Source organism: Myotis daubentonii, chromosome 11, assembly GCF_963259705.1.
Source record: "Myotis daubentonii chromosome 11, mMyoDau2.1, whole genome shotgun sequence".
NCBI lineage: Eukaryota > Metazoa > Chordata > Mammalia > Chiroptera > Vespertilionidae > Myotis > Myotis daubentonii.
In genome coordinates, this window is record NC_081850.1 from 7,766,772 (window position 1) to 7,781,471 (window position 14,700).

At 42.0% G+C, this 14,700-nt stretch overlaps 1 protein-coding gene across 3 annotated transcripts in view; it reads left to right on the top strand.

Moving 5' to 3' along the window:
• The first annotated feature begins 8,343 nt into the window (after positions 1-8,343).
• FANCC (FA complementation group C) overlaps positions 8,344-14,700 on the top strand; it is a 281,158-nt gene continuing 274,801 nt past the window's right edge. For all 3 annotated transcript variants that reach the window (XM_059656415.1, XM_059656419.1, XM_059656416.1), the window contains exon 1: positions 8,344-8,554. The gene's annotated coding sequence lies outside the window, so the exon portion shown is untranslated. The remainder of the gene's footprint in view (positions 8,555-14,700) is intronic.

Here is a 14,700-nt window from a genome sequence, read left to right on the forward strand (position 1 = left end):
CTTTGTGTGTGGTATGGGGGTGCTCCCCAACCCTCTGATGGGCCCTGCTCTGTGAGTGACAGGGGGGAGTTCCCCAACTCCCTAATCGACCCTGCTCTGTGCGTGACAGGGTACAGAGCCCCAACCCCCCTGACGGGCCCTGCTCTGTGAGTGACAGGGGGCAGCGCCCCAACCCCCTGATCGGCCCTGCTCTGTGCATGACAGGGGGTGGCGCCGCAACCTCCCCATCGACCCTGCCTTGAGTGGGAGGGCCTTGAGTGTGACTGGGGGCAGTGCCCCAACCCCCCAATCAGCCCTACCCTGAGCGTGACTGAGGTTGGCATCACAACCTCCCGATCCACCCTGCTCTGTGCATGACAGGGGGCAGCGCCCTAACTCCCCAATCGGCCCTGCTCTGAGCCCGACCAGGGGCTGTACCTAGGGATTGGGCCTGCCCTCTGCCACCCGGGAGCAGGCCTAAGCCAGCAGGTCGTTATCTCCCGAGGGGTCCCAGACTGTGAGAGGGCACAGGCCGGGCTGAGGGACCCCCTCCCCCCCCCCCCGCCGAGTGCACAAATTTTTGCACCCGGCCTCTAGTATATATATAAAAGCCTAACCAACCGTCGGACCATCTGACCGGCCGACCAGCCAGTAGCTAAAATGCACACTGACCACTAGGGGGCAGACGCTAAATGCAGGAGCAGAAACCCCTGTTAAGAAACATGGAACAGACTGATGAATCTCAGAGGGAAGTGGGGAGGGGGAAGGCGGGAAGAGATTAACCAAAGATCTTATATGTATACTAGAGGCTTGGTGCACAGATTCCTGCACCGGGGGAGTCCCTCGGCCTGGCCTGTGGGGATTGGGCCAAAACCAGCTCTCTGACATCCCCTGAGGGGTCCCAGATTGTTAGAGCGTTCAGGCCAGGCACAGGGATCCCACTGGTGCACGAAATCGTGCACTGGGCCTCTAGTAAATATATAAAAGCCTAAGAGACCAAATGACAGAAAGACCAGTCGCTATGATGCGCACTGACCACCAGCGGGCAGATGCTCAATGCAGGAGCTGCCCCCTTGTGGTCAGTGTGCTCCCATAGCCAATCTCCCCTGGCCCCTCCTCCAAGCTGGCCAACCTCCGCGGCCCCAATAGGCCCCAATCATTGGCCAGGCCAAAGGAACCCACCTGTCCATGAATTTGTGCTCTGGGCCTCTAGTCCAGAATAATAAAAGCATAATATGCTAATTAAACTGGACAGCCAAATGTCCTTCTGGACATCCTTCTGGACAAAGCTGCGGTGGCTGCAAGAGCCGAGGGCAGGCAGTTGCAGCAGCTGTGAGGGCCAAGGACAGGCAGCTGTCACAGTGGCCGGCAGCGGCAGCAGCGGCGGGGTGATGGGAGTGGTGTCTTCCCCTGATCGGCCAGTCAACTCCCACAGATAAGACATCCCTGAGAGCTCCCAGACTGCGAGAGGGGGCAGGCCGGGCTGAGGGGACCCCCCCCCGCCAAGTGCAGGAATTTTCATGCACTGCGCCTCTAGTGAAAGTATAATATACTAGAGGCCGGATGCATGAAATTCATGCAAGAGTAGGCCTTCCGTCCGCCAGCTGCTGGCACCTGGTTCCCTCCGGCATTTGGGACCCAGGTTTCCCTGGCAGCCCCAGCTTCGTCCAGAAGGTCGTCCAGAAGGATATCCGGTCTAATTAGCATATTACACTTTTATTATTATAGATAAACTTGCTGGTGCCATTTTTGAAGTTTGTCCTATTATCATCAAGCAGGTTTTTCTTGCTTTATTGTGATATAATTGACAGATAACATTATGTAAGTTTAAAGTGTATAATGGGATGATTACTACATTAGGGTAGTTATGAGATCAATCACCTCACACAATTATCTTTATTTTTGTGTTTGAGAACATTTAAGATTTACTTTCTTAGAAACTTTCAAGTATACCATACAGTATTGTTAACTATAGTCACCATGCTGTACATTAGATCCCCAGAACTTATTCATCTTATAACTGGAAGTTTGTACCCTTTGACCAACATCTCCCTATCTTCCCATCCCAAACAGTTGTTTTATTGTATGACTGAGTGTACTTAAACCTTAATTTAGCACATGAATAAATAAAAAGATGCAGTTAAATAATTTTTGTTGAAAAACACTAGGCAATTAAAGAGTCAATCTGAAACAGACATACAAAGGGGATGAAACTTATTTTTGATTTAATAATTGCCAGAATTAATTTAATTATAAATGTGCATTTCTCTTAATTTGGAATTTTTAGTGCTTAATCTTAGCAGTTCTTTAAAATCAATTTATGCTAAATTAATGATTATAAAGTACTTATGAGGAAAATTATTTTTAAGGCATGTGCTCATTTAAATGTACCTTATTACTTTCTGCAGGCAATAAAAATGTGCTATATTAGTTACTACACACCACGACTGGTGGGAATGCATGCATGCTCTAAATAGGAATACATTTTTTTACTGAACTAAAGAAAATTAGACTAAAATTGCCTTAACCATTAAAAAACAACAACAACACACAGGGGGTATCATTGCTCAATGGAAAAAGGACAGATTTTTGTTTTCTGGGAGTTGTGTGTTAGAGATTGCACAATGAGAGAGTTTTCTCCATTCTACAATATTCACAGGATTTTAGTAGGTGGATAAGAGAGTTTCCTGCCTTCCTGTGTCTTGGTGTGGTTTAGGTCCCCCCCACCCCCCATTTTTGAACGAAACTTACTACTCTATTGAGTTTATCTCCTTTTGACAAGTGCGTATGTTTTGAGCTATGCTGCTGGAAGAGAAGATGTTAAGGAAGATTCCCTTCACTAGAGTAATCTGCACAAGAGCAGAGAACACTCTTTTCCTTTTTAAATTTTCCCACCTCAGTAGCCGAGACCTTGCTATAGTGCCTCAACTGAGTTCAGCTGCTTAGCAACGGAGGTCTAAGACAAAAGTAGTTGAAACAAAATAGATTTTTTATTTATTGTTAAAGAAGTCCAGAGTAAGGCAAACCAGGTAACTCCTGTGATCACTGGGAACCAGGGACCTTCTACTACCTTTTGTTGTTGTTGTTAACCCTCACGCGAGGATATTTTTCATTGATTTTTAGAAAGAGTGGAAGGAAAGGGGAGAGACACAGAGAGAGAAACATTGATGTGTGAGAGACACATCAATTGGTTGCCTCCCACCTGGGTCTCAATCAGGGCCAGGGATCGAGCCTGCAACCTAGGTTTGTGTTCTTGACCAGAATCAAACCCAGAATCCTTCAGTTTACAGATTGATGCTCTACCCACTGAGCAAAACCAGCTAGGCCACCTTCTACTTCTTTTGCTCTGCCATCCTTATTCTATGACCATCATCCTTGAGAGGACCTTATAGTCCAAGATAACTGGACTACAACCATCTTTCCCTTACAGTAGGAAGCAGTAGAAAGGGGAAAGGGCGAAAAAGCTCCTTGCCTATTGCCTTTCTACCTTTTAAGAAGCCTTTCTGAAAGTCCCACCCAAAAGCTTCCACTTATTCTCATTGGTTACAATTTAGTTACAGTGCCATCCCTGATAGCAAGGCAGTCTGGGAACTGCAGTCCTTTAATTGGGCACATGGCCTTGGTAAGTAAATGCAGTGTTCTCAAACTAACAAAGGAAGTGGTAACAAGAAATTAATAAGGACATTGTAATGAGTTTTTTGTAAAGCAAAATTTACCTAATTTACAAGATTGTTCTTTGACTCTCCCCATCTTTTCTTAAAGTTAAAATTTTTTTTTTAGAAATTGAAATGATGGTAGACCCCTCCCCCCAAAGTCTTTACTTGACCAATAAAAAGTTAACTGCTAGTCCTCTAATATTATGTATATTTTACTGGCCCAACAAACCCAAAATCTAGGGAACTCCTGGACCTGTGAGATTTCTCCCAACTCCCAAGATACTCAGATGGATCTGTATCTTCAACACAGCCTGTATGCTTCATGTCTTCTGCTTGAAAGGTTCTCACTAGGTACCCATTGATTAGTGTAGGGCGTGGCTATAGGGTTAAGCCTCAGACTGACCTGTTGGCAAAGCCACAAACAAGTCCCAGCTTAGAGGGCATAGTCCTCTTAGCATAATTAGGTTTGACCTTAGGATGCTCCCTAGATCTTATCTGAGTAGCTAATGGGCTGAGGGAGGTGCAGCAAGTGCTGCCAAAACAAGTGAAACTCACAAGAACATTGTAACTATGGTGACCACTACCTTGTTTACCTCTGACTATAAAATAAAGGCTCAGCTTGCCTCTGGATCTCTCTCTGTGGCCTCAGCCAGGCACAGGAAGATCCACCTAGACCCAGCTTATTCTCTTTGTCATTTCTCCATCCTTCACCGCCCTCACTCAGGCTTGTGGAACCCTTGGCTGAGCTGGCTTGGCACAGATTAGTGTATCAATAAGGCTCAGACCAAGTGTTAATGCCCAGTGACACACAAAAATTGATGCCACCTCCAGGTGCTTAGTCAGGGCTTGCTTTGCAGTAAGGTAGAGAAACTCACTGAAGTCAGAATAGGTAAAGAGGTAGTTGTTGTGAGGACATGGGAGAATCTTGTGGACAACTGGGAACCAAAAAAAGAAATAGAGTCAGGTTGCCTTAAAATTATGCTTAAAAATAGAACACGGGGAATGGAAGCTACCCTCATATCTCTCATGGAATAACATGGCCTTTTGTTCAACTTCTTTTTTGCTTTCCTCTGCCAACCAACTTTTATTGTTATACTAGAGGCCCGGTGCACAAAATTCATGCACTGGAGGGGGGGTGGTGTCCCTCAGCCCAGCCTGCACCCTCTCCAATCTGGGACTCCTCGGGAGATGTCTGACTGCCAGTTTAGGACCGATCCCTGTGGCAGGGAACATCCCTCACACAATCCAGGACAGCTGGCTCCCAACTGCTTGTCTGCCTGCCTGATTGCCCCTAGCTGCTTCTGCCTGCCAGCCTGATCACCCCTTAACCACTCCCCTGCCAGTCTGATCGATGCCTAACTGCTCCCCTGCTGGCCTGATAGGCCCCAACTGCCCTCTCCTGCTGGCCCAGTGATCCCCAACTACCCTCCTCTGCCAGCCTGGTTGCCTCTAACTGCCCTACCCTGCTGGCCTGGTCCCCCCCAACTGCCCTCTACTGCTGGCCTGATCAACCACAACTGCCCTCCCCTGCAGGCCATCTTGTGTGATGGTGTGATAGTCAATTTGCATATTACCCCTTTATTATATAGGATTTTCCCCTCAGTAACTTTGGCTGGCATGGGAGTTTAGCTTTTGTGGTGTACAGTTTCTCATGGTTTCAATTCCAAATTCCCCAGCAATAGGGTGATTGGTTCACCAAGGGTCAGGTTACCATTCCTGGTTTAAGTAGCTGTGGCATGGAGTGGGATGATTAGTACAAACATGACTTCCTAATATGCATTATTTCAGAGAGCCCAGAGAGTCAGCATGTGGGGAGAGGGGGCTATACTTGCAACATTTTCCTTTTTCCATTAATTTTCATCTTGGGCAGCACTCTGTTTCCTGACCTCAGATCAAAGACCTTCACTATTACTTTCACTATTTCTTAAAGCATTTCATGCACAAATATTCTTCTTGTTTTCTTCTCTAATTAAATGTACATTTCCTTAGTCAGAATGTATTAAGAGGAAAGCAAAGTAGTAGTTAAAATGCATAAGAGTCTGGGATCACATCACCCCATCCTTACTGCTACCCTACCAAGAACTTGGGAAGTGGTCTGGTACCTAGCCTGGAGCATGAGCAAGAGCATAGCATGTGGTTAAGAAGTACAAGCCCCAGAGTCAATTAGCCTGGATTTGAAGGTACAATACACCTACTAGTAGTGTTTGCTCTGTGTATCAGTTTCTTCATCTGTGAAACTGGAATATCGTCTACCATATAGTACATAAGATCACTGTGAAAACTAAAGAAAATAATCTGGTCAAGGAGTCAGCTAAGTACCTGGGACTTAATAAACAGTCATTAAGTATTCACAGTTGAGAAACCAGAGGTCAATATTAGAGCCACGGACAAGACAGTGTTAAATGTTGGGGTGCCAACTAGAAACTAGGTGGGTGTTAGGATTAATTCTTGAAATGACAGCTGGAAACTAGGTTGGTATCTGGACTAATTCTGGGAATGAGTCTTACTACAATGGCTAGAATCCAAGACAGCTGATTTTATTTGTTGAATTCTGAAGATTTGATACTGTCAGGAACTCTGCAGCACTCAGCTGTGGTGTTTCCCCCTCTAGAATGTAAAGGTTCTAGTGGATGGATTCCATTAGAATGGGCTCTAATTCTAATTCTTTCTAAAGACGAAATAATTTTCACATACACATGCCATTTTTCATTTTTGCCACATTATTTAAATGTGATTGGACTTTATACTATGAAAACTTTCTAGAGGCACACGTACTCAACTTTCTAAGCCAATTAAAAATAGGATTTGTATGTATGAATTTGTTTCTTAGGAGACTTTTTAGGCATTTTAAAAAGAGATCATCTAGCCCTAACCAGTTTGGCTCAGTGGACAGAGCGTTGGCCTGCCAACTGAAGGGTCCCAGGTTCGATTCAGGTCAAGGGCATGTACCTTGGTTGCTGGCACATCCCCAGTAGGAGGTGTGCAGGAGGCAGCTGGTCCATGTTTCTCTCTCATCGGTGTTTCTAACTCTCTATCCCTCTCCCTTCCTCTCTGTAAAAAATCAATAAAATATATGTTTTTTAAAAAGAGATCTAATTACTTCTTAAAGTATAAGGATAGCACCATACATATGGATACCAGATGAAATGAATGTCTATAAATCTCCCTAAGATTAGTTGAATACTTATCCTATATGTGCTACCCATTTAGGTCTAAATTAGGTGTAAATATGTTGTCCTTTATTTACTATAAAGTTGAATGAGCCTAGCAACTTTGCTACCCACTGAATGAAAAAGACATAAAACCCGCAATATGGGAAGACCTCAATTATAACTACACTACAAACACTAGAAAGGATTTTTTTTCAGAAAAATATGTAAAAGGACCTGAGTATCAAAATAGATATTTTCTCTAAAGAAACGCAGGGTTCAATTCCTTCCTTTGCTGTTAAATACAAGACTTAAATATTAAACTGCTCAAATTTATCACCACACACAATGACTTCCTTCTTATGGCCAAGGGCCAAGGTGAGTGTTGCTCTGCATATGACTCTCGACACTGGCCCACACTGACCTATGCACACATCGAAAAGCACACACCTCTTTAGTTGCCAGGGAATGAATATTTTCAAGAATGAATTTCATACCTGATTCCTTAATGCAGTTGCAGATCCTGACAATTTTCTCTGGACTGGGTTCATAACGTCTACCTTGGTAAATTACCTAATTCCTGAATTCAATTTACTCTTTGGTAAAATGGGTATTCCTTCATTTTAGATAGAAGGCTGGAAGTGTTGGACTCTTTTTATTACACGCTTACACTGCCTTGTAGAACGTTTTTTTGAAAGCACTCCTTAAGTTGTAGTTTTATGACCATGAGGCATTGATTTAAAAAAAACTGAAACTGAAGGCTAGACTCCTCAAATTATTATTTTACAATGTCAACATCTATGAAAAATCTTATGCACTGCTAATTTCTAGAGTAAAAAAAAAAATTCACCAAGACAAGCTAATACTATTACCATGAATGAATTTTATACAAAATGCTGCTTTCCAGGTAAGTGGTTTAAATTCAGCTTTGAACCCGAATCAAACGCTGTATGGAACTGACTGGCAGCGGGGAGAGGGTGGCATTAACTCAAGAAGGCTTCCTTTTGTGTGCGACCACAGCTAGAAAGCATAGTCTAGGCCAGTGATGGCGAACCTATGACACGCGTGCCGGAGGTGGCACGCGAACTCATTTTTTTGGTTGATTTTTCTTTGTTAAGTGGCATTTAAATATAGAAAATAAATATCAAAAATATAAGTCTTTGTTTTACTATGGTTGCAAATATCTAAAAATTTCTATATGTGACACGGCACCAGAGTTAAGTTAGGGTTTTTCAAAATGCTGACACGCTGAGCTCAAAAGGTTCGCCATCACTGGTCTAGGCCTTGTTTGGTGGTCTTAGCCCCTTAACACTCAATTTTTCTTAAAAACAAAATCCAATTTCCATTTTACCTCCCCTGCATTGTGAAGACAGCGTTGAAATAATTGGGCCACAACCCGATTAAAACCCCCGGGTTTTTCCTCCGCGGGTCACCAGAGTTGGACGATGGCTGCCACAGCTCGCCCACCACGCCGCCCGGAAGCCGGCCCGCCGGCGACTTCCGCCCAGCCGGTGACAGGCTCCGCCCCGCCCCCTCGATTCGTTGGAATTTTCCCGCGGAGGCGCGGAGGGCCGCTCGCCAGGCCCCAGAGTGCACTGCGGGCGCGCGCGGCTCCACTGCCGAGCGACCGCGGGAAAATTCCAAAAAAGTCAAAACAAAACAAAGAAACTGTTGGAGGCGAAGCCAAGTTTTCAAGCCACAGAACTCGGGCGGTGGCGTCCTTCCCGCCACGGCCCAAACTGCTGAAGCAGCTCCGGCGCGGACCACCGGGTAAGAGGCCGCAGCACCCCGCTTCCTCTGGGGGGTCTGGCCGACACGTCAGCCCGGGCGTAGGGGTGGGTGGGAGGGAAGACTCGCGAGAACGCCCATCCGCCGCGCTCGGCGCCCGGAGGTGGGCGAGCGGGCTCCCGCCGAGTGCAGGGGGCGAGGAGGGGAAGTGGGTGGGGGCGTGGGGTGGTGCCAGCTCGCGCAGGGGCGGGGCCGCCGGCGGGGGCGGGGCCGGGAAGGGGGCGGGGTCGGCGGAGGGCGCCCCGGGAGAGGCGGCAGATGCGTTTGGCTTTATTGTTGTTTTTGTTGGTTGCCGCAGGCTGCCAGGTCTCTTTGGGGAGGGGCGCAGAGGTGAATTTCCTCCTCCCGGACCCGGGGCCTTCACCCTCTATCGCCGGCTGCGCCCTCCGCTCCTCCTCCCCTCCCGCTCCGGCGCCGGGGGGCGAGGCCCGGCCCTCGTGACCTCAGGCCTTTCGGCCTAGGCGGGGAGGAGGGTTTTGATGGACGTTCGTCTCCCCACCACTGTCTTTCAGCGCCAGGCCAAATCGGGCCCAAAACCCTTAAAAGAGTTTTCGGGGGGTGTTGTTTGTTGGCTTGCTTTTTTTCCATTATTATTTTTTTAATCGGGGGAGTGTTTACAACCACGAGCCCTCCATGGTCGTGTTCCCCTGGAGAGGGGAAAGGATTTGGAGTTTTTGAAACAACAGATTTGGGACCAGAATTTTAAGGAAAGGGGCCGAGGAGTTTTCTGGCCAAGGTCTGTGTGTGCGTGTGCTTTTTGTCCTAATCTGAAGCTTGGAAAGCTCCCGGGCTCCTGGGTTTATTCTAACTTGTGTCCCGTTTAATGAATGGATCTTAAATGAGATGTGATTGATTGATCAGAGGAACAGGGCACTTTCGGGCCACCCAACTTCAGCTGTTTGTGGATGTCACTCACCTTCAGTGATGTGCAGCTCAGGACATTTTCTCATTACTCCCCTCAAGAGGGGAGGGAAGGTTGTTACAAGTGGTAGAATTCATACCATGTGTTGGGATCATTTATTACATAAGCTTAGATAGAAAACATGTTCATTGTGACTTTATGCATTAAACTTAAACCAAATTGATGTTTCAGTCTAATGTACTGTGCCAGATTCACATGGAAATAAGCACATATATACATTACTCATACGAGAAAGATTGCATCCAAAAAGAATTTGCTTTCCCTAGTTAAAGCAAAGGCCTTTTACCCCGGGGTAAAAGTTAGGTCCTGCTTTAGAATTTGAATAATTATATTTTGTTATACATTTTCATTCATTTTTTTTTATTATTCAGTCATATTCCTCTTGATTTCTTGAAAAATATTTACTAAGGTTCCGGAAAAGACAGGCAAACTCTGTATTAGACTTTTTTGTTCCGTTCCTTAATAAAAAGCATTAACTTGATTGGCTGAGTGTGGAAGATGTGTTGCTGCATGCATGTGAAACTGTGCATGTACATTTTAAAATGAGTGGTGTTTTAAACTAGTTCCATATTTCAGCAAGTAGTTCCAGTAACAATTATACAAATTTTGTATTTATGAAAACCAGCTACAGGGAGGCCAGCCTGGGCAGTAGAAAGTTGGATTGATTAGCTAGGCTGCATAGAGTGCCAGAGAAATCGCACATGTGTGGCAGTTCCAAGTTGGTAGTGGTGAAGCCTCAAATCAGGCTTGAAATCAGCACCAAATGCATTTGTAAAATTTTATTTTAGCTGGGTGGGGTCTGTATATTCTCTGTTCTTGTTTATGGCTCCCGAATGACCGACTTTTTAAGATGAAAGAACACCTTTGGAGAAGTACATTGCGTTTGTAGTGTTTTAATAAAAATGCATAAGTGGAAGGAAAAAGTTAAAAATTCATCAGAAAAGTTAGGTAAAAATGCAAATCTAATAAAAGAAAATAAATTCTAAATATCATTTTTGTTTTTTTTGAAATCAGTTTAGAAGAGACCTTGCAAAGCTATCTGGTTCATTCTCTTAGGTTCTTCATAATCCCTTCTGGGTATGTAGAAATCATTTTCCTGTCATAATCTCTAATATAGGAGCATCTGTAATCTTACTGATACCTTTCTCTAGTTATAAGAAGGTACATTTCTAATGGAAATCACCTTTTTGAAAAAATATACTCTGATATATAAAGAATTGTGTTTTTTAGTAAATTTAGTAGATTTTTTGAATTGTGCAATGATCACCACTATTCAGTTTTAAAACATTTGCATCATCATAACAAGTTTGTGTTTGCAAGTTCATACTGAATCCTGGCTCTGGCTTTCAAGACCTCAGACAACCATTGGTTTGCTTTCTGTCTGTGTAGATTAGCCTTTCTGGACATTTCATATGAATGAATTCATAAAGTAAGTGCTGTCTTGTGTTGGGCTTTTTTCACTTAGCATAATGCGTTTGAGATTTATCCATCTGTAGCATGAGTAAGTAGTTCATTTATTTGCTGAATAGTATCCCATTGTGTGGATATACCACATCTTGTTTATCCATTCATCAGTTGATGGACACTTGAGTTGCTTTTACTTTTTGGCTATTATAAATAATGCTGATTTGAGCATTTGTGTGCAAGTCTTTGTGTGGACATATGTTTTCATTTTTCTTGAATAGATACATGAGTGGAATTGCTGGGTTGTATAGTAAGTTTGTGTTAGCAAATTATCTTCGCTCTTCTTCCCATTTTTATTTTACATACAAGTTGTTGGAAATTAACTTTACAATTTAATCTTTAGGCAACGGAATATTCAGTGAGACTATCGCCATACGGTCAGCAAAAAATACAATAACTCTTGGGATTGTGCTTCTGCTCATTTTGGAAAAAGGGTAAAACCTTGTTCATTTGTAAGAAGGATAGTTCTATCTTGTTAGGTAGCCATTACAAAGAGAATTAGAAAATATCTTGAACTGAATGAAAAAACCACAACATATTAAAATTTGTGGGATGCTATTTAAACAGTGCTTAAAAGGATATTTGTAACTTTAAACAGTTGTATTAGAAACGAATAAAGGCTGCAAATTAATAACTTAAGCTTCTTCCTTAAGAAATGAGAAAAAGGAGCAAATTAAACCCAAAGCAAGAAAAAGGAAAGATATAATAAAGAGAAGAGTGGAAATCAGTGAAATAGAAAACAGAAAAACAGTAAGTAAAATCAATGAAATGAAGAATTGATTCCTAATTTGTAATTAAGATTTTTCCCATAAAGGAAAATCCAGGAATAGGTAATTTCAGGGGTGAATTCCATCAAATATTGAAAGACGAAATAACACTTATCCTTCACAACCACTTTCAGGAAATATGAGAAGGGAACACTTCCCAACTCATTCTAAGATGCCAGCATTACCATAAAACCAAAACCAGACAAAGACATCACAAGAAAATTACCCACCAATATTTGTCATGAACATAGACACAAATATCTTAAACAATATTACAAAGCAAATTCAGTAACATATAAAAAGAATTATATACCATGACCAAATGGGATTTATCCCAGGAATGCAAAGTTAATATAACATTAAAAAATCAGTTAATGTAATAAATTAATAGAATAAACAAAACCACACCCTCATCTCAATAGATACAGAAGAGCATCTCACAAAATCCAACATTTATTCATGATAAGAACTCCCAATAATCTAGAAACAGAAGGAAAGTTTCTCAACCTGATAAAAAACATTTTTGAAAAATGTATGGCTGATATCATACTGTATATTGGTAAAAGATTAAATGCTTTCCCCCTAATATTAGGAAAAAGTTAAGAATGTTCACTCCCCTCCCACTCCACCCTTCTTCTGTTCAACAATGAAATGGAGATGATAGGCAGAAAAAAAATAAAGGCATCCAGATACAAAGGGAGAAATAAAACTGTCTATATGTCTATATTCACAGATGACATGAAAGTTTATGTAGAAAATTCTAAGGAATTCACAAAACAAAATCTGCATGAAATAAATATAAAGATACAAGATCAGTATACATCAACTGTATTTTTATATACTGGCAGTGAACAACCCAAAAATGAAATTGAAGAAGGTCTATTCACAATAACATCAAAAATGAAAATACTTTGGAAAAAAGTTGACAAAAGAAGGGCAAGACTTGCATAATGAAAATTACAAAACATGGCTGAAAGAAATTAAAGATCTAAATGAACAGACATTCCATGTTCATGTTAAGTTGGCAGTTCTCCCCCAAACATCTACAGAGTCAATGCAATTTCTATTAAAATCCATCCTAACAGGCTTTTTTTTTTTTTTTTTTTTCCGGAAAAAATGACAAGCAGTTACTAAAATTTATATGGAAATGTCAAGAACCCAGAATAGCCAAAACAATTTGAAAAAGAAAAAAAGGAATGAAATAATTATACTACCAATTTCAAAATTTACGATAAAGCTATCATAATCAAAACAGCATGCTGCTGGTATCACTGACATAAAAATGAGAGTCTAGAAATAATTTATGGTCAATTGATTAGTGACGTTGGACATTTTTTCATATGTCTATTGGCCATCTGTATCACCTATTTGGAAAAGTATCTATTCAGGTCCTTTGACCATTTTTTAATTGGATTGTTTGTCTTGTTGGTGTGGAGTTGTATAAGTTATTTTTAAGTCTTTTATCTATTTTGAGTTTATTCTTGTGTGTGGTGTAAATTGATGGTCTAGTTTCATTGTTTTTCTTGTACCTGTCCAATTTATTATATAGGGTAGTACTAGAAGTTCTAGTCATAGTAATCAGACAAGAAGAAATAAAAGGCATCCAAACTGGAAAGGAGGAAGTAAAACTGTCTTTATTTGTAGATGACATGGTATTATATATAAAAAACCCTAAAGACACCATAAAAAACCTACTACATCTAATAAATACAGGAAAGTTTCAGAGTACATAATCAACATCTAGGAATAAATTTAACCAAGGAGATAAAAGACCTCTACTGAGAGAACTATATGACATTGAAGAAAAAATTTAAGGAACACAAAAATAAGTGAGGGCATATATCATGTTCATGTACTAGAAAAATTAACATCATTAAAATGTTCATACTACCTAAAGGAATCTATAGATTCAATGCAGTTCCTATTAAAATACCAATGACATATTTCACAGAACTAGAAAAAATAATCTAAAAATGTATATGAAACCAAAAACACCTCAAATAGCTACAGCAATCTTGATAAAGAAGAACAAAGTCAAAGGAATCACAATACTGAATATCAAACTATACTGCAAACTATACTGCATTGTAATCAGAACACCCTGGTACTGGCATATAGACCAATGGAACACAAAAAAATAGCCCTAGAAACCAACCTACACCTTTATGGTCAATTAATAATTGACAAAGGAGGCAAGAGCATACAATGCAGTAAAGACAGTCTCTTTAAAGACAGCTCCAGCCCTAACCGGTTTGGCTCAGTGGATAGAGCATCGGCCTGCGGACTCAAGGGTCCCGGGTTCGATTTCGGTCAAGGGCATGTACCTTGGTTGCGGGCACATCCCCAGTGGGGAGTGTGCAGGAGGCAGCTGATCAATGTATCTCTCTCATCGATGTTTCTAACTCTCTATCCCTCTCCCTTCCTCTCTGTAAAAAATCAATAAAATATATTTAAAAAAATAAAAAATAAATAAAGACAGCTCCAGCCCAGGCTTCATCCGGAAGTATGGCTGGAAGGATGTCCAGTCTAATTAGCATATTACCCTTTTATTATTATAGATAGATAAAAATACCATCGATTTCTGGATGTTGATTATGTACTCTGAAACTTTCCTGAATTTATTTATTAGATGTAGTAGTTTTTTGATGGAGTCTTTAGGGTTTTTTATATATAATACCATGTCATCTACAAATAAAGACAGTTTTACTTCCTCCTTTCCAGTTTGGATGCCTTTTATTTCTTCTTGTCTGATTACTATGACTAGAACTTCTAGTACTACCCTATATAATAAAAGGCTAATATGCAAATTGACCAAACAGCAGAACAACCGGTTGCTATGACATGCACTGACCACCAGGGGACAGATGCTCAACGCAGGAGTTGCCCCCTGGTGGTCAGTGCGCTCTCATAGGGGGAGCACCACTCAGCCAGAAGCCCTGTGCCCAGCTCACTGCTAGCGAGCACAGTGGCGGTGG